This window comes from Halictus rubicundus, unplaced genomic scaffold (assembly GCF_050948215.1).
Source record: "Halictus rubicundus isolate RS-2024b unplaced genomic scaffold, iyHalRubi1_principal scaffold0436, whole genome shotgun sequence".
Taxonomy (NCBI): domain Eukaryota; kingdom Metazoa; phylum Arthropoda; class Insecta; order Hymenoptera; family Halictidae; genus Halictus; species Halictus rubicundus.
The window spans coordinates 1-20,775 of NW_027488977.1; the positions used below are offsets into that span (position 1 = coordinate 1).

The window sequence follows — 20,775 nt, forward strand, 5'->3', positions numbered from 1 at the left end:
AACTAACCATAAAAATATTGGAATACTTTATTTTATCTTTGCTATATGATCAGGGATAATCGGAGCATCTTTAAGTATAATTATTCGTATAGAATTAAGAACACCTGGAAGATGAATTAATAACGACCAAATTTATAATACTATTGTAACTTCACATGCTTTTATTATAATTTTTTTTATAGTTATACCATTTATAATTGGGGGGTTTGGAAATTGATTAGTACCACTAATAATTGGGGCTCCTGATATAGCTTTCCCACGTATAAATAATATAAGATTTTGATTATTAATTCCTTCATTATTTATACTTATAATAAGAAGAACTTTATCTACAGGATCAGGAACAGGTTGAACTATTTACCCTCCCCTATCTTCAATTATATATCACTCATCCTTTTCTGTTGATTTTACTATTTTTTCTTTACATATTGCAGGTATTTCTTCTATTATAGGTGCTATTAATTTTATTGTTTCAATTATATTAATAAAAAATATTTCACTTAATATAAATCAAATCCCCTTATTTCCTTGATCAGTTAAAATTACTGCTATTTTACTTCTTCTTTCTCTCCCTGTTTTAGCAGGTGCTATTACTATACTATTAACAGACCGAAATTTAAATACATCTTTTTTTGATCCTTCCGGAGGAGGAGACCCTATTCTTTATCAACATTTATTCTGATTTTTTGGTCATCCTGAAGTTTATATTTTAATTCTCCCCGGATTTGGATTAATTTCACATATTATTTTTAACGAAAGAGGAAAAAAAGAAATTTTCGGAAATTTAGGAATAATTTATGCTATATTAGGAATTGGATTTTTAGGATTTATTGTATGAGCTCATCACATATTTACTGTAGGATTAGATGTTGATACACGAGCATATTTTACATCTGCCACTATAATTATTGCTGTACCAACAGGAATTAAAGTATTTAGATGAATTGCTACTTATTGTGGGTCAAAAATTAAAATAAACCCATCAATTATATGATCTTTAGGATTTATCTTCTTATTTACATTAGGGGGATTAACTGGAATTATATTATCAAATTCTTCTATTGATATTATACTTCATGATACATATTATGTAATTGGTCATTTCCACTATGTTTTATCTATGGGTGCAGTATTTGCAATTATTGCAAGATTAATTCATTGATACCCCCTATTCACTGGACTTACACTAAATAAAAAACTATTAAATATTCAATTTACTATAATATTTCTTGGAGTAAACATAACTTTTTTCCCACAACACTTCTTAGGATTAATGGGAATACCTCGACGATATTCAGATTACCCAGATGCTTACTATTGTTGAAATTTAATTTCATCAATTGGTTCATTAATTGCTTTTAATAGAATAATTTTATTAATCTTTATTATTTTAGAGAGATTAATTATAAAACGTTTAATTATATTTAAATATTTCCAATCATCTTTAGAGTGATTACAAAATTACCCCCCTTATAGACATTCATATAACGAACTTCCTATTATTATTTTTAAATTTTAATATGGCAGAATAGTGTAATGAATTTAAGTCTCATAAATAAAATTAATAATTTTTATTAAAATTTATTTACATAATAAATATAGCTACATGAAATATATATTCTTTCCAAGATCCTAACTCTCCATTTGCTGATAATTTATTTTATTTTTATAATTTTACAATAATTATCCTAACAATAATTACTATTTCTACTATATATATAATAATTTTTATTTTAAATAATAAATATTTAAATTTAAATTTATTAAAAAATCATAATATTGAAATTTTATGAACTATCACTCCTATAATTATACTTTTAATTATTTCAATCCCTTCTCTTAAAACTCTTTATTTTATTGATGAATTATGAAACCCTACATATTTTACTATTAAATCAATTGGCCATCAATGATATTGAAGTTATGAATATCCTGAATTTTCTAATTTTATATTTGACTCTTATATAATTAAATCAATTGAAAATATTAATCAATTTCGTTTATTAGATGTTGATAATCGAGCAGTTATTCCTTATAAAATTCCTATCCGATTACTAGTATCTTCTATAGATGTAATTCACTCATGAACTATCCCAACTATAGGAATTAAAATAGATGCCTCACCAGGTCGAATTAATCAAATATCTTTAATTTCTTTACGACCTGGAATATTTTTTGGACAATGTTCTGAAATTTGTGGTGCATACCATAGATTTATACCTATTGTTATTGAAAGAACAAATTATTTTAATTTTATTAATTGAATTAATAAAAATAATTAAAGAATTAGTTAAATTTTATAACATTAAATTGTCATTTTAAAATTATTATAGTAATACTCTTTCATTAGGTGTCTGAAAGAAAGAAATGGTCTCTTAAACCAAAATATAGTAGTTAATCGTCTACTTCTAATGATTTTATTCTTTTATCCCTCAAATAAGACCTATATATTGACTTTTACTTTTCTTTTTTATACTTATAATTATATATATATATATTTCAATTTTATATTTTTCTCCTTTTTCATTTTCACCAACTACTCATACTAATTTAAATAATTTTAAATTAATAAAAAAAACTATTAAATTTTAAATGTTAACAAATTTATTTTCAATTTTTGACCCTTCTACAAATAAATTTTTATCTTTAAATTGATTAATTTTATTTTTTCCTTTAATATTAATAAATTGACCTTATTGATTATCACCCTCACGAATTAATATCTTTTGATTAAACTTCTACAAAAAAATTTTTCAAGAATTTTTTAATTTAACAAAAAAAAAATTTTCATCAAACTTGATTATTTTTTTAACTATTATAATTATATTTTTAAAATTAAATTTATTAAGTTTAATACCTTATATTTTTACCCCATCAAGACATTTATCTATTAATCTTTCTTTATCCCTAAGATTATGAATAAGATTTATATTATTTGGATGATTAAATAACACTAATAAAATATTCATTCATCTTCTACCCATAAACACACCAGGACCTTTAATAATTTTTATAATTTTAATTGAATCTATTAGAAATTTTATTCGACCATGAACTCTTGCAATTCGACTATCTGCTAATATATTAGCAGGACATTTACTTTTATCCTTATTAGGAACAACTTTAGAAAATATACCTTATATATTAATTCTTTTTTTTATCCAAAATTTATTAATAATTTTAGAAATTTCAGTTTCTATTATTCAATCCTATGTATTTTCTATTTTAACTTTATTGTATTTTAATGAATCTAATTAAATGAAAATATCTCATCACCACCCATTTCATATAGTAACTTTAAGACCCTGACCTTTAATAACTTCATGAAGAATTTTAAATTTGTTATTAAGAACTATTTATTGATTTAATTCTTCTAACTTCAATATTACTATATTTAATTTATTAATTCTATTTTTAATTCTATACCAATGATGACGAGATATTATTCGAGAAAGAACAATACAAGGATGTCATACATTAAGTGTTTTAAAATTATTAAAATTTGGAATAATTTTATTTATTATTTCAGAATTATTTTTTTTTATTTCTTTTTTTTGAACTTACCTTCATTCAGCAATCTCCCCAAGAATTGAAATTGGTATAATATGACCACCTAAAAATATTATTATATTTAACCCTTATGATATCCCCCTTTTAAACTCAATTATTTTAATTTCTTCGGGATTTACTATTACATGAAGACATAATTTATTAGTTAAAAACAAAAAAAAATCTATAACACCATTAATTTTTACAATTCTACTAGGCATGTATTTTTCCTCTATTCAAATAATTGAATATATAGAAGCCCCTTTTACTTTTAACGATGGAATTTTTGGATCAATTTTTTTTATATCTACAGGATTTCATGGCCTCCATGTATTATTAGGTATCATTTTTTTAAGAACAAGATTAATTCGAATATATTTAAACCACTTTTCTAAAATTCATCATTTTCATTTTGAAGCGGCTACATGATATTGACATTTTGTTGATATTATTTGACTTATTCTTTATATCCTAATTTATTGATGAATATATTAATATATATAATATATATATATATATATATATATATATATATATATAGTATAAATAATTACATTTAATTTCCAATTAAAAGATTTAATTAAATAATATATATAATTTTTAATATCTTTATATTTTTTATCTTTATATTTATTATTATCTCTTTAATTATTTTAATTAATTTTTTTTTTTCAATAATTATAAATAAAGATCGAGAAAAAATTACACCATTTGAATGTGGATTTGACCCTATTACTAGAGCACGATTACCATTTTCAATTAATTTTTATATTATAACTCTAATATTTCTTATTTTTGATGTAGAAATTATTCTAATTTTACCAATTTTAAAATTACTTAATAATCTTTCAATTTTATCTATTTATACTTTTTTCACTTTTCTTTTAATTTTAATTATTAGGCTATGAATTGAATGAACTTGTAACTTATTTAAATGAATCCATTAATTTATATATAGTAATTTTTACATTTAATTTCGACTTAAAAAAAAGAAATTTATTTTTCTTATATAAACAGGATATTAGTTAATATTATATATATAACATTAAATTTGCTTTTTAAAATTAAATTATTTATATCTTTTAATTGAAACCAAAATTTAGGTAAATTATTGTTAATAATTTTTTTGAGACTAATATCTCCAATTAAAGAAATATAAATTTAGAACTTCTAATTCTTTTAATATGATTTAATCATAAATATTTCTAAATTTATATAATTTAAAAAAAATATTATAATTTCAATATAAAATTAACTATTAAGTTTATAAATTTATTTAAAAATTTTTAATTATCTTAATATTTTCAATATTAAACTTTTTATTAAGCTATTTAAATAATTATAAATAAATAAAATAAAAATTAATAACACTCTATAAAATTTTATCAACTTTATTATATGAATTGAATATAATCATCTATTCATCAATGGGTACACCTTCTGTAAATAAAATATTTTTTTTATATTTACACCTAAAATTTTATCTATTCATTTCTCATTGAATTTCTCATATGTTAATATAAATTTTAAAAAATTTAAATAAATTATTTTATAAAAAAAAATTGAATAAAATATTCTCATAATGAAATTTAAATAACTAAAATTTATTAACTTCTTACATCTAAAATGAAATCTAAAGGTTACTATTCATCTAAGAATATATATTATTATTAAAACTAATTTATCATTTTCTGTAATTATACAAGTAAAATAATTAATTAACCTTAAATAAAAATACCCAAAAAAAATTACTAATAATATTATAAAAAATTTACAAAAAATTATAAATTTACCATCTCCTACATATTGGTATCTATAAATCCCTATATATATTTCAAAAAATAATTTTATAATTCGAACTCTATAATTAATTGTTAAAACTGTTGAAATCATTAAAATATAAATTATTAATTTATTTAATCTTCTTACTATTATAAATTCTAAAATTAAATCTTTTGAATAAAACCCAGAAATAAATGGAAAACCACTTAAATTCATAAAAGAAAAAATAAATACAACACTCTTTAAAGGAGTTATTCTTATTACACCTTTAAATTTACGTAAATCTTGCCTTCCTAAAGATGTATGAATATACCCCCCAACACATATAAATATTAAAGATTTAAAAAAAGCATGAATTAATAAATGATAAAACCCTAAATTTACTATACCTAACCCTAAAATTCTTATTATAAACCCTAATTGTCTTAAAGTTGAAAGAGCAATTACTTTTTTTAAATTATATTCATAATTTGCTATTAACCCAGCCATAAACATTGTTAAACTAGAAATAATAATAATATATCTTTTCACTTCAATTAAAATAAATTTATTATACCGAATTATTAAATAAATACCAGCAGTAACCAAAGTAGAAGAATGTACTAAAGAAGAAATAGGAGTAGGGGCAGTTATAGCAGCAGGTAATCAAGCCGAAAAAGGTAATTGAGCACTTTTTGTAATTATTAAAATTAACATTAAAATTATTATAATTAATCTTATTCTATATAATATTAAATTTCAAGAACCTAAAAATGATGATATTCTAATTAATATTAATAACCCAACATCTCCTAATCGATTACAAAGAATAGTTAATATCCCTGAATTATAAGAATTCTTATTTTGATAATAAATTACTAAACAATAAGAAATTAAACCTAACCCATCTCATCCTAATAAAATTCTTAAAATCCTTGGACTTAAAATTATTAAACATATTGAAAAAATAAATAATAATAATAAATATTTAAATCGATTAATATATATATCCCCATTTATATAATTTATTCTATAAAATATAATAAAAAAAGAAATAATTAAAACAACTCCTATATATATTAAACCTATATAATCTAAATAAATTATATAATTAAATTTTATTCTACTTAATATAAAAATTGTTCACTCTAAAATTATTATTATATTATATATATATATATATATACTTATTAAAATAAAAAATATACCTAAAAAAAATATAATCACCCCATAAACTATTAATTCATAAATAATTTAAAGTTATTATACATCTTTGAAACCACAATTCAAAATTTTTTTCTTAAACTATTTAAATTAAAAAAAAATTAAATCCAAAAATATAATATTTAAAGGTAATCAATGTAAAATTAATACAATATAATTAATTATTTTACTTCTTTTAATTTTTAAATAATAATTTAATTCCCCATGTTGGACATAACAAAATAAATATAATGAATAAATAAATCTAAAAAAACAAAAAAAAATTATAACAATTATTAAATACTCTATTCATATTATTAACCCTACTAATAATATAATTTCTCCCACTAAATTTAATGACACTGGGGCAGATATATTTGAAGAACATAATAAAAATCATATTATTCTTATTTTAGGTATATAATTTATTAATCCTTTATTAATTAATATTAAACGTCTATTAGTTTCTTGATAACAAATATTTACTAAAAAAAATAAACCAGAAGAACATAACCCATGAGCAATTATAATAATATACCTCCCAATTACTCTAATTTTAAAAAATGTTAACATTCTTCTAATTAAAATTCCTATATGAACAACTGATGAATAAGCAACTAAAATTTTTATATCTAATTGGCGTAAACATAACCCCCTCAAAATAACTCTGCCTAATAAACTAATTATTATTATATAAAATTTTATATTTATAAATAAATAATAAAATATAATTACTATTTGTAATAAACCATAAGTTCCTAATTTTAATAAAATTGAAGCTAAAATTATTGAACTATATACTGGGGCTTCAACATGAGCCTTTAATAACCACCCATGAAATATATATATAGGAATCTTTACTAAAAAAGTTCCTATTATAAATATAAAAAAATAACTTCTTATTTTAATTTTTTTTAATTCTACTATTATTATTAAATCTAATATTAATTCATTTATAATTAAAAATAAAAAAATTAAAAAAGGTAAAGAAAAAAATATTGTATAAAATATTATAAAATAAGCAGCTTCCAACCGTTTTTCCCCTAACCCCCATTTAATAATTATAAAAAAAATTAAAATTAACCTTACTTCAAATATAAAATAAAATAATAATAATTGAATTCTTATAAAAAATATTATTAAAATAATTAATAAAACTAAATGTATTTTTATACATAATAAAATATTCTTATCTATTAAAAATAAAAAAATAATACCAAAAATTCATAAACTTAGTATAATTAATATAAATGAATAATTATTTAACCTAAATAATCTACTTATTATAGAAAAATTTACAATAAAATTATATTTAAAAAAAATTTTTACTGTTAAAAATATTAACACACATCTAATAAAATTTTTTAATAAACTTATTTTTATAAATTTATTTTTAAATAATATTAAATATAAATAAGTAATAATTAAAATTTCTACTATCATTTTAAATTTAAAATTTTTATTCTTTGTGAACCATACATATGAACAATTCTAACTATTAAAGAAATACCAATAACTCTTTCACAAACTCCTATAATTAATATATATATAAATATTCAATCATTATTTAAACTGTCAGAAATAATTAAAGTTATAAACAAATAAAATATTAATATATATTCCAATCCAATTAAAAATATTAAAAAATTCTCTATAAATATAAAAATTATTAATAAAATTAATAAAACTATTACTAAATAATAATTATTTAAATAAATCAATTTAGCTAAATAATTTAAAATAAAATATTAATTTTGTAAATTAAATATGAAAATTTTTTCTTTAGCTTAAACTTCAAGAAAATTAACCTTAATATCTTTAATCCCCAAAATTAATATTCTATTTAAACTATTTCTTGAATTCAATGAACAGTTCTTATGAATTTTTTATTAAATTTATACTTTATATTAATATATATATAATTATTATTATTATATATAATAAAAATATCTCCCCACTAAATTTCATAATAAGCTTAATTTTATTCACTTTAATTTATTTAATTTTAAATTATTTAATTACTCAAAAATCATTATATTGTTTCATAATTTTTATTTCAATAATTAGAGGAAATATAATTATATTCCTTTATTTTACAAGATTAATTAACAATTATTATAATAAATCGTTTAAATCTAACCTAAACTTTATTTGATTTATAGTAATTATATTAATTTTTGTTATATTTTTTTATTATTTTTTTAATTATTCAATTAATATTAAATTTAAAACTTCTAATTCATTATTTATTTACAAAACTTATACATACCCACTTTATAAAGTTACCTTCTTAATAATTTTTTATTTATTAATTACTTTATTATTCTCAATAAAAATTTGTTTATCAAAATATAAACCCTTACGAAAAATTATTAATTAATGAAATTTTCTAAACTATTAAAAAATAATAAAATTTTATCAATTTTCAATTATTCTCTAAATAAATTACCATCCCCCATAAATATTAATATATGATGAAATTTTGGTTCAATTTTAGGATTATTTTTAATTATTCAAATTATTTCAGGTCTATTTTTATCTATACATTATTGCCCTAATATTAATCTTGCTTTTCATAGAACAATTCATATTATAAAAAATGTTAAGTTCGGATGATGAATCCGTCTTATCCATATAAATGGAGCATCTTTCTTTTTTTTTACTATATTTCTTCATATTGCCCGAGGAATTTATTATCACTCTTTCAAATTAGTTAATGTTTGATTAATCGGAGTAATTATTTTAATTATATCAATAGCAACAGCATTCTTAGGTTATGTTTTACCATGAGGACAAATATCTTTTTGAGGAGCTACAGTTATTACTAACTTATTATCAGCCTTACCTTTTATTGGAAAAATATTAGTTGAATGAATTTGAGGAGGATTTTCTATTAATAATGCCACATTAAACCGATTCTATACCTTTCATTTTATTCTCCCATTTATAATTTTATTTTTAGTAATTATCCATCTTTTCTTCTTACATAATTCAGGATCAAATAACCCTATAGGATCCAGAAATAAATTTTACTTAATTTATTTTTCACCTTATTTTCTTATTAAAGATGTACTTGGATATATATTAATTTTATTTCTATTTATTATAGTTACTTTAATTTTTCCTTATAATTTAAGTGACCCAGATAATTTTATTATAGCTAACCCTATAATTACACCTGAACATATTAAACCTGAATGATATTTTTTATTTGCTTACACAATTTTACGAATTATTCCTAATAAATTTGGTGGAGTTCTAGGTTTATTTTCATCTATTTTAATTTTAATATTTATACCTATTTTAAATTATAATAAATTAACTTCAAGAAAATTTTATTTTTTAAGAAAAATTCTTTTTTGAATTTTTATTTTATCTTTTATCATATTAACATGGTTAGGAAGGCAATTAATTGAGCCTCCATTTATTAACTTAAGAATATTATTTACATTAATTTACTTTTTATATTTCATTTTAACCCCCTCACTAAATTATATCTGAGATAAATTAATTTATTAGTTAATAAGCTTTAATAGCATTTATTTTGAAAATATTTTATAGATATAAAACTATCTATTAACTTATATTTATATAAATAATTAATTCCTTTATCCTTAAAATAAATAAAATATATAATAATGATAACGATAAAAATTTCTTTCAACATATTATTATTAATTCATCATAACGAATTCGAGGTAAAACCCCTCGAATTCAAATCACAAAAAATATATGAAAAATTATTCTAACAATAAATTTAAATCTTAATAATTTAAACCCTAAAAACATAATTGTTACTAAAAACCTTATAAAAATAATCCTTAAGTATTCAGATATAAAAATTAAAGCAAATAATCTTCTAAAATACTCTGTATTAAAACCAGAGACTAACTCAGATTCTCCTTCAACTAAATCAAAAGGAGTACGATTTAATTCAATTAATATTCTAACCATAAATATTAAATAAACTGGATAAATTATAATTAAAAATTTAATATTTTCTTGAAATTTTAAAAATTCTAATAAATTAAACCTTTCAACTAATAAAATTAAATTAAAAATAATTAAAAATAATCTTACTTCATAAGAAATTGATTGGGCAACTGAACGAATAGCACCCAATATAGAATAATTAGAATTTGAAGCCCACCCCCCTAATATAATTGGAAAAACCCCTACACTCATTAATCTTAATATAAATAAAATTCCTAAATTTATTGAAAATATATTTACATAAAATGGGTAAACTAACCATAATATTATAGATAAAATTAAAGAAATTATAGGTATAAATATATAATAATTTAAATTAATTTTATCTAAAAAAAATAATTCCTTATTTAATAATTTAATTACATCTCTAAAAGGTTGAAAAATTCCTATAATTAATACTTTATTTGGTCCCTTTCGATTTTGAATAAACCCTAATACTTTTCGTTCAAATAATGTTAAAAAAGCTATACTAATTAATATTATTAAAATTAAAACAATAAAAAAAAATAAATTAAAATATAAATTAAATTTTAATACATAAATTATTATCTGTATACTTATTGCATACTTTATTAAATTCTAAATTTATTACACTAATCTGCCAAAATAATTATTTACATTTATATATATATATATATATATATAATATTAATTATTAAAAATACTTAGTCCTTTCGTACAAAAATATTATTTTACTTTTAAAGATAGAAACCGATCTGGCTTACACCGATCTGAACTCAAATCATGTAAGATTTCAAAAGTCGAACAGACTTAATTTTTAAACTTCTGCATTTAAAATTTATCTTAATTCAACATCGAGGTCATAAACATCTTTATAAATAAGGCCTTCTTAAAGATATTATGCTGTTATCCCTAAGGTAATTTTTCTTATAATTTATAATACAATATCATTTTTATTAACATTAATTTATGATTTCTTAATTTAAAGTTTATTAAATTTAAATATCACCCCAATAAAATAAATTAATAAATTTTCTTATAAATAAATTAAAAACTTTATTAATTTATTAAATTCTATAGGGTCTTATCGTCCCTTAAATTAATTTAAGCATTTTTACTTAAAATTTAATTTCATTATTTAATATTGAAACAGTTTATACTTCATCAACCCTTTCATTCCAGCCTTTAATTAAAAGACAAATGATTATGCTACCTTTGTACAGTCAGTATACTGCAGCTATTTAAAAATTATTCATGGAGCAGGGACAACTTTAAATTAAATTCAAAAAGACATGTTTTTGTTAAACAGGTGAGTATAATTTTTGCCAAATTCTTTAATATTATATATATATATATATATATATATTTATATTTATATAATCAATTACTTATATTATCATTATATCTTTAAATTTTTAATTTATTTAATTTTTTTTATAATTAAATTATATTCTAGTTAATTAAATTTTTTTTTATATATATATATATATATATATATATTATTATTATTAAATTATTAAATTTTTTCTATAATATATTAAATTTTAAAATTAATTTATTTATTATATTTCAATTAAAAATTATAAATTTAATTTAAAGTTTATCCCCTAAATTATTTATATTTATTAATATATATATATATATATATATATATTATTAAAATAAATATATGAATTAAATTCATTTCTAAAAAAACTAGATATCTATAAATTCGTATTACATTTCACATCAAATTAAATATTCATAATTTTTTTGCTACAAAAAAAATTTTAATTAATTAGCTCATTTATATTCGAGAATAATATAAACTATATTTAAATTTTAATAACCCCTGATACAAAAGGTACAAAAATAAATTCTACTTTTAAATATTTTATTTATTATCTTTCACAATACTATGTATATAAAATTTTTATTTTTTTCTTAAATAAATACTAAAAATTTAATTTTTTAAAATAATTTTTTTTATAATATATTTAACCTTAAACACTATCAACCCTAAATATTTAATTATTTAATTTAAAATTTTATTTCATGTAAATCTTTTCAATGTAAACGAAATATTTTTATATTAAACTAAATTTTTTATTAAAAACATTTTCCAATACCTTTACTATGTTACGACTTATTCCATTTATAATGAAAGTGACGGGCAATTTGTACACTAAATAAAACTAATTTCAATTTCATTAATTTATAAAATTTACTTTTAAATCCTATCTTTATTAAATATTAAAATTTAATTTAAAAAAAAATAATTTTTATGTAACTCATTATATCTTAAATAAACTACATTTTGATTTGAATTACTATTATATATATATATATATATATATATATAATATTTCAAAAATAAAATTTCTATAAATTTTTTAAACAACAATACATAAATTTTCCATTTAAGTTTATCTTAACGTGGGATATCAATTTAATAAACAAGTTCCTCTAATAAGTATATAAAGCCGCCATATTATTTAATTTTAATGATTAACATTTAATATTTAACATTTTAAATTTATCTTTATAATAGGGTATCTAATCCTAGTCTATTCTTAAGATTTCTCAAAAATTTGTATTTTAATAATTAAATATATTATACTTTTATATTTCACCAAAAAAAATAATATACATTTAAACTAAATTTCAAAATCTCTAATTATTTCATTAATTAACTCATAACAATAGTGTAACCGCTGATGCTGGCACTAAAATTTACCATTATTTATTTTAAATTTCTTTGTCAAACTTTCATTTAAATATAAACTTAATTTTTACACAAAATTTATAAAAATTTTTTAAATTTTTACTTTTAAATAAATTTCATTTATAAATAAATTTTTATAATTAATTTTTAAACTATAATTAAATTTTCTATAAAATTCACCTTCAATCATTTATATTTATATAAATGTAGAACCAAATATTTTTTATATAATTTTTTAATAAGATATTTTATTAAAAATTTTCAATATTAATTAATAAACTTTTATTATTAATTTAATATAATTTTTATATAAATTTTTATTTATATATATATATATATATATATATATATATATATATATATATTTATACTCAAATAAATTCTTATTTTAATTTAATACTAAACTTTTCATAAATAAGTTTCCTAATAATTCTTTTTATAAATAATTTTATATAAAAATTTATTCAAATAAATTTTTATTGTTAATTCAACACAAATTTTTTTATAAATAAAGGTTCCCTAATAATTCTTTTCATAAATAATTTCATATAAAAAATTCATTCAAATAAATTTTTATTACTAATTCAATACAAATTTTTTATAAATAAAATTTCCCTAATAATTCTTTTCATAAATAATTTCATATAGAAAATTCATTCAAATAAATTTTTATTACTAATTCAATACAAATTTTTTATAAATAAAATTTTCCTAATAATTCTTTCCATAAATAATTTCATATAAAAAATTCATTCAAATAAATTTTTATTACTAATTCAATACAAATTTTTTATAAATAAAATTTTCCCAATTCTTTTTTATAAATAATTTTATATAAAAAATCCACTCAAATAAATTTTTATTACTAATTCAATACAAATTTTTTTATAAATAAAATTTCCCTAATAATTCTTTTCATAAATAATTTCATATAAAAAATTCATTCAAATAAATTTTTATTACTAATTCAATACAAATTTTTTTATAAATAAAATTTCCCTAATAATTCTTTTCATAAATAATTTCATATAAAAAATCCATTCAAATAAATTTTTATTACTAATTCAATACAAATTTTTTTACAAATAAAATTTCCCTAATAATTCTTTTCATAAATAATTTAATATAAAAAATTCACTCAAATAAATTTTTATTATTAATTTAATATAAATTTTTTTACAAATAAAATTTTCCCAATAATTCTTTTTTATAAATAATTTTATATAAAAAAATCCACTCAAATAAATTTTTATTATTAATTTAATATAAATTTTTTTACAAATAAAATTTTCCCAATAATTCTTTTTTATAAATAATTTTATATAAAAAAATCCACTCAAATAAATTTTTATTACTAATTCAATACAAATTTTTTTATAAGTAAAATTTCCCTAATAATTCTTTTCATAAATAATTTAATATAAAAAATTAATTCAAATAAATTTTTATTACTAACTCAATACAAATTTTTTACAAATAAAATTTTCCCAATAATTCTTTTTTATAAATAATTTTATATAAAAAATTCATTCAAATAAATTTTTATTACTAATTCAATACAAATTTTTTATAAATAAAATTTTCCCAATAATTCTTTTTTATAAATAATTTTATATAAAAAGTCCACTCAAATAAATTTTTATTATTAATTCAATACAAATTTTTTATAAATAAAATTTTCCCAATAATTCTTTTTTATAAATAATTTTATATAAAAAGTGTACTCAAATAAATTTTTATTACTAATTCAATACAAATTTTTTATGAATAAAATTTTCCCAATAATTCTTTTCATAAATAGTTTAATATAAAAAATTCATTCAAATAAATTTTTATTACTAATTCAATACAAATTTTTTATAAATAAAATTTTCCCAATAATTCTTTTTTATATAAAAAGTCCACTCAAATAAATTTTTATTACTAATTCAATACAAATTTTTTACAAATAAAATTTCCCTAATAATTCTTTTCATAAATAATTTAATATAAAAAATTCATCCAAATAAATTTTTATTGCTAATTCTATACAAATTTTTTTTATGAATAAAATCCCCCTAATAATTCTTTTCATAAATAATTTTATATAAAAAATTCATTCAAATAAATTTTTATTACTAATTCTATACAAATTTTTTAAAATCTTTTTTATATAAAAAGTCCACTCAAATAAATTTTTGTTACTAATTCAATACAAATTTTTTACAAATAAAATTTCCCTAATAATTTTTTATAAATAATTTTATATAAAAAGTCCACTCAAATAAATTTTTATTACTAATTCAATACAAATTTTTTACAAATAAAATTTCCCTAATAATTCTTTTCATAAATAATTTAATATAAAAAATTCATTCAAATAAATTTTTATCACTAATTCTATACAAATTTTTTTATGAATAAAATTCCCCTAATAATTCTTTTCATAAATAATTTTATATAAAAAATTCATTCAAATAAATTTTTATTACTAATTCTATACAAATTTTTTAAAATAAAATTTCCCTAAATTTTATATTAGTTAATTACCCCTTATTTTATTTAAATTTACCCCTAAATTTAAATTTTTCATACTAATTCAATAAAATTATTATTTTTTTCTAAAAAAAAATCATTTTTCCCCCAAATCAAAGCTTTTTTCTCATTTTTTTTTTTATTTATTATTGACGCTAATGCACAACTTAACTTATTATTATAGGTTTATTAAATATATTTAATTTTAATATAAATCAACTATTATTAAAAATTTACTAAATTAATTCAATAAATTTTAAATATTAATAATTCCATATAAATTCTCCCCATAAATAATTTTATATAAAAAAAATTCATTCAAATAAATTTTTATTATTAATTCAATACAAATTTTTTATAAATAAAATTTCCCTAATAATTCTTTTCATAAATAATTTCATATAAAAAATTCATTCAAATAATTTTTTGTCACTAATTCAATACAAATTTTTTATAAATAAAATTTCCCTAATAATTCTTTTCATAAATAATTTCATATAGAAAATTCATTCAAATAAATTTTTATTACTAATTCAATACAAATTTTTTATAAATAAAATTTTCCTAATAATTCTTTTCATAAATAATTTCATATAAAAAATTCATTCAAATAAATTTTTATTACTAATTCAATACAAATTTTTTATAAATAAAATTTTCCCAATAATTCTTTTTTATAAATAATTTTATATAAAAAGTCCACTCAAATAAATTTTTATTGCTAATTCAATACAAATTTTTTTATAAATAAAATTTCCCTAATAATTCTTTTCATAAATAATTTCATATAGAAAATTAATTCAAATAAATTTTTATTACTAATTCAATACAAATTTTTTTTATAAATAAAATTTCCCTAATAATTTTCATAAATAATTTTATATAAAAAGTCCACTCAAATAAATTTTTATTACTAATTCAATACAAATTTTTTTATAAATAAAATTTCCCTAATAATTCTTTTTTATAAATAATTTTATATAAAAAGTCCACTCAAATAAATTTTTATTACTAATTCAATACAAATTTTTTTATAAATAAAATTTCCCTAATAATTCTTTTTTATAAATAATTTTATATAAAAAATCCACTCAAATAAATTTTTATTACTAATTCAATACAAATTTTTTTATAAATAAAATTTCCCTAATAATTCTTTTCATAAATAATTTCATATAGAAAATTCATTCAAATAAATTTTTATTACTAATTCAATACAAATTTTTTTATAAATAAAATTCCCCTAATAATTCTTTTCATAAATAATTTCATATAGAAAATCCATTCAAATAAATTTTTATTACTAATTCAATACAAATTTTTTACAAATAAAATTTCCCTAATAATTCTTTTCATAAATAATTTCATATAGAAAATTCATTCAAATAAATTTTTATTACTAATTCAATACAAATTTTTTTATAAATAAAATTTCCCTAATAATTCTTTTCATAAATAATTTCATATAAAAAATCCATTCAAATAAATTTTTATTACTAATTCAATACAAATTTTTTTATAAATAAAATTTCCCTAATAATTCTTTTCATAAATAATTTCATATAGAAAATCCATTCAAATAAATTTTTATTACTAATTCAATACAAATTTTTTTACAAATAAAATTTCCCTAATAATTCTTTTCATAAATAATTTAATATAAAAAATTCACTCAAATAAATTTTTATTACTAATTCAATACAAATTTTTTATAAATAAAATTTCCCTAATAATTCTTTTCATAAATAATTTCATATAGAAAATTCATTCAAATAAATTTTTATTACTAATTCAATACAAATTTTTTTATAAATAAAATTCCCCTAATAATTCTTTTCATAAATAATTTCATATAGAAAATCCATTCAAATAAATTTTTATTACTAATTCAATACAAATTTTTTACAAATAAAATTTCCCTAATAATTCTTTTCATAAATAATTTCATATAGAAAATTCATTCAAATAAATTTTTATTACTAATTCAATACAAATTTTTTTATAAATAAAATTTCCCTAATAATTCTTTTCATAAATAATTTCATATAAAAAATCCATTCAAATAAATTTTTATTACTAATTCAATACAAATTTTTTACAAATAAAATTTCCCTAATAATTCTTTTCATAAATAATTTCATATAGAAAATTCATTCAAATAAATTTTTATTACTAATTCAATACAAATTTTTTTATAAATAAAATTTCCCTAATAATTCTTTTCATAAATAATTTCATATAGAAAATCCATTCAAATAAATTTTTATTACTAATTCAATACAAATTTTTTTACAAATAAAATTTCCCTAATAATTCTTTTCATAAATAATTTAATATAAAAAATTCACTCAAATAAATTTTTATTACTAATTCAATACAAATTTTTTATAAATAAAATTTCCCTAATAATTCTTTTTTATAAATAATTTTATATAAAAAATCCACTCAAATAAATTTTTATTACTAATTCAATACAAATTTTTTTATAAATAAAATTTCCCCAATAATTCTTTTTTATAAATAATTTTATATAGAAAATTCATTCAAATAAATTTTTATTACTAATTCTATACAAATTTTTTTATGAATAAAATTCCCCTAATAATTCTTTTCATAAATAATTTTATATAAAAAATTCATTCAAATAAATTTTTATTACTAATTCTATACAAATTTTTCAAAATAAAATTTCCCTAAAATTTTATATTAATTAATTACCCCTTATTTTATTTAAATTTACCCCTAAATTTAAATTTTTCATATTAATTCAATAAAATTATTATTTTTTTCTAAAAAAAATCATTTTTCCCCCAAATCAAAGCTTTTTTCTCATTTTTTTTTTTATTTATTATTGACGCTAATGTACAACTTAACTTATTATTATAGGTTTATTAAATATATTTAATTTTAATATAAATCAACTATTATTAAAAATTTACTAAATTATTTCAATAAATTTTAAATATTAATAATTCCATATAAATTCTTCCCATAAATAATTTTATATAAAAAAAATTCATTCAAATAAATTTTTATTACTAATTCAATACAAATTTTTTATAAATAAAATTTCCCTAATAATTCTTTTCATAAATAATTTAATATAAAAAATTTACTCAAATAAATTTTTATTACTAATTCAATACAAATTTTTTTATAAATAAAATTTCCCTAATAATTCTTTTCATAAATAACTTCATATAAAAAATTCATTCAAATAAATTTTTATTACTAATTCAATACAAATTTTTTTACAAATAAAATTTCCCTAATAATTCTTTTCATAAATAACTTCATATAAAAAATTCATTCAAATAAATTTTTATTACTAATTCAATACAAATTTTTTTACAAATAAAATTTCCCTAATAATTCTTTTTTATAAATAATTTTATATAAAAAGTCCACTCAAATAAATTTTTATTACTAATTCAATACAAATTTTTTTACAAATAAAATTTCCCTAATAATTCTTTTCATAAATAACTTCATATAAAAAATTCATTCAAATAAATTTTTATTACTAATTCAATACAAATTTTTTTACAAATAAAATTTCCCTAATAATTCTTTTCATAAATAACTTCATATAGAAAATTCATTCAAATAAATTTTTATTACTAATTCAATACAAATTTTTTTACAAATAAAATTTCCCTAATAATTCTTTTTTATAAATAATTTTATATAAAAAGTCCACTCAAATAAATTTTTATTACTAATTCAATACAAATTTTTTTATAAATAAAATTTCCCTAATAATTCTTTTCATAAATAATTTCATATAGAAAATTCATTCAAATAAATTTTTATTACTAATTCAATACAAATTTTTTTACAAATAAAATTTCCCTAATAATTCTTTTCATAAATAACTTCATATAGAAAATTCATTCAAATAAATTTTTATTACTAATTCAATACAAATTTTTTTACAAATAAAATTTCCCTAATAATTCTTTTCATAAATAATTTAATATAAAAAATTCACTCAAATAAATTTTTATTACTAATTCAATACAAATTTTTTTATAAATAAAATTTCCCTAATAATTCTTTTCATAAATAACTTCATATAGAAAATTCATTCAAATAAATTTTTATTACTAATTCAATACAAATTTTTTTACAAATAAAATTTCCCTAATAATTCTTTTCATAAATAACTTCATATAGAAAATTCATTCAAATAAATTTTTATTACTAATTCAATACAAATTTTTTTACAAATAAAATTTCCCTAATAATTCTTTTCATAAATAACTTCATATAGAAAATTCATTCAAATAAATTTTTATTACTAATTCAATACAAATTTTTTTATAAATAAAATTTTCCCAATAATTCTTTTTTATAAATAATTTTATATAAAAAATCCACTCAAATAAATTTTTATTACTAATTCAATAAAAATTTTTTTATAAATAAAATTTCCCTAATAATTCTTTTCATAAATAATTTCATATAAAAAATTCATTCAAATAAATTTTTATTACTAATTCAATACAAATTTTTTTATAAATAAAATTTTCCCAATAATTCTTTTTTATAAATAATTTTATATAAAAAGTCCACTCAAATAAATTTTTATTACTAATTCAATACAAATTTTTTACAAATAAAATTTCCCTAATAATTCTTTTCATAAATAATTTTATATAAAAAATTCATTCAAATAAATTTTTATTACTAATTCAATACAAATTTTTTATGAATAAAATTCCCCTAATAATTCTTTTCATAAATAATTTTATATTAAAAATTCATTCAAATAAATTTTTATTACTAATTCAATACAAATTTTTTATGAATAAAATTCCCCTAATAATTCTTTTTTATAAATAATTTTATATAAAAAGTCCACTCAAATAAATTTTTATTACTAATTCAATACAAATTTTTTACAAATAAAATTTCCCTAATAATTCTTTTCATAAATAATTTTATATAAAAAATTCATTCAAATAAATTTTTATTACTAATTCAATACAAATTTTTTATGAATAAAATTCCCCTAATAATTCTTTTCATAAATAATTTTATATAAAAAATTCATTCAAATAAATTTTTATTACTAATTCAATACAAAT

At 16.2% G+C, this 20,775-nt stretch overlaps 3 pseudogenes; all 3 read left to right on the forward strand.

The window, feature by feature from the left end:
* The first annotated feature begins 13 nt into the window (after positions 1-13).
* Positions 14-11,442, forward strand: LOC143364314 (cytochrome c oxidase subunit 1 pseudogene; annotated as a pseudogene).
* LOC143364297 (cytochrome c oxidase subunit 2 pseudogene) lies at positions 1,121-11,442 on the forward strand (annotated as a pseudogene).
* On the forward strand, positions 8,893-11,442 carry LOC143364313 (cytochrome b pseudogene; annotated as a pseudogene).
* Positions 11,443-20,775: the final 9,333 nt, after the last annotated feature.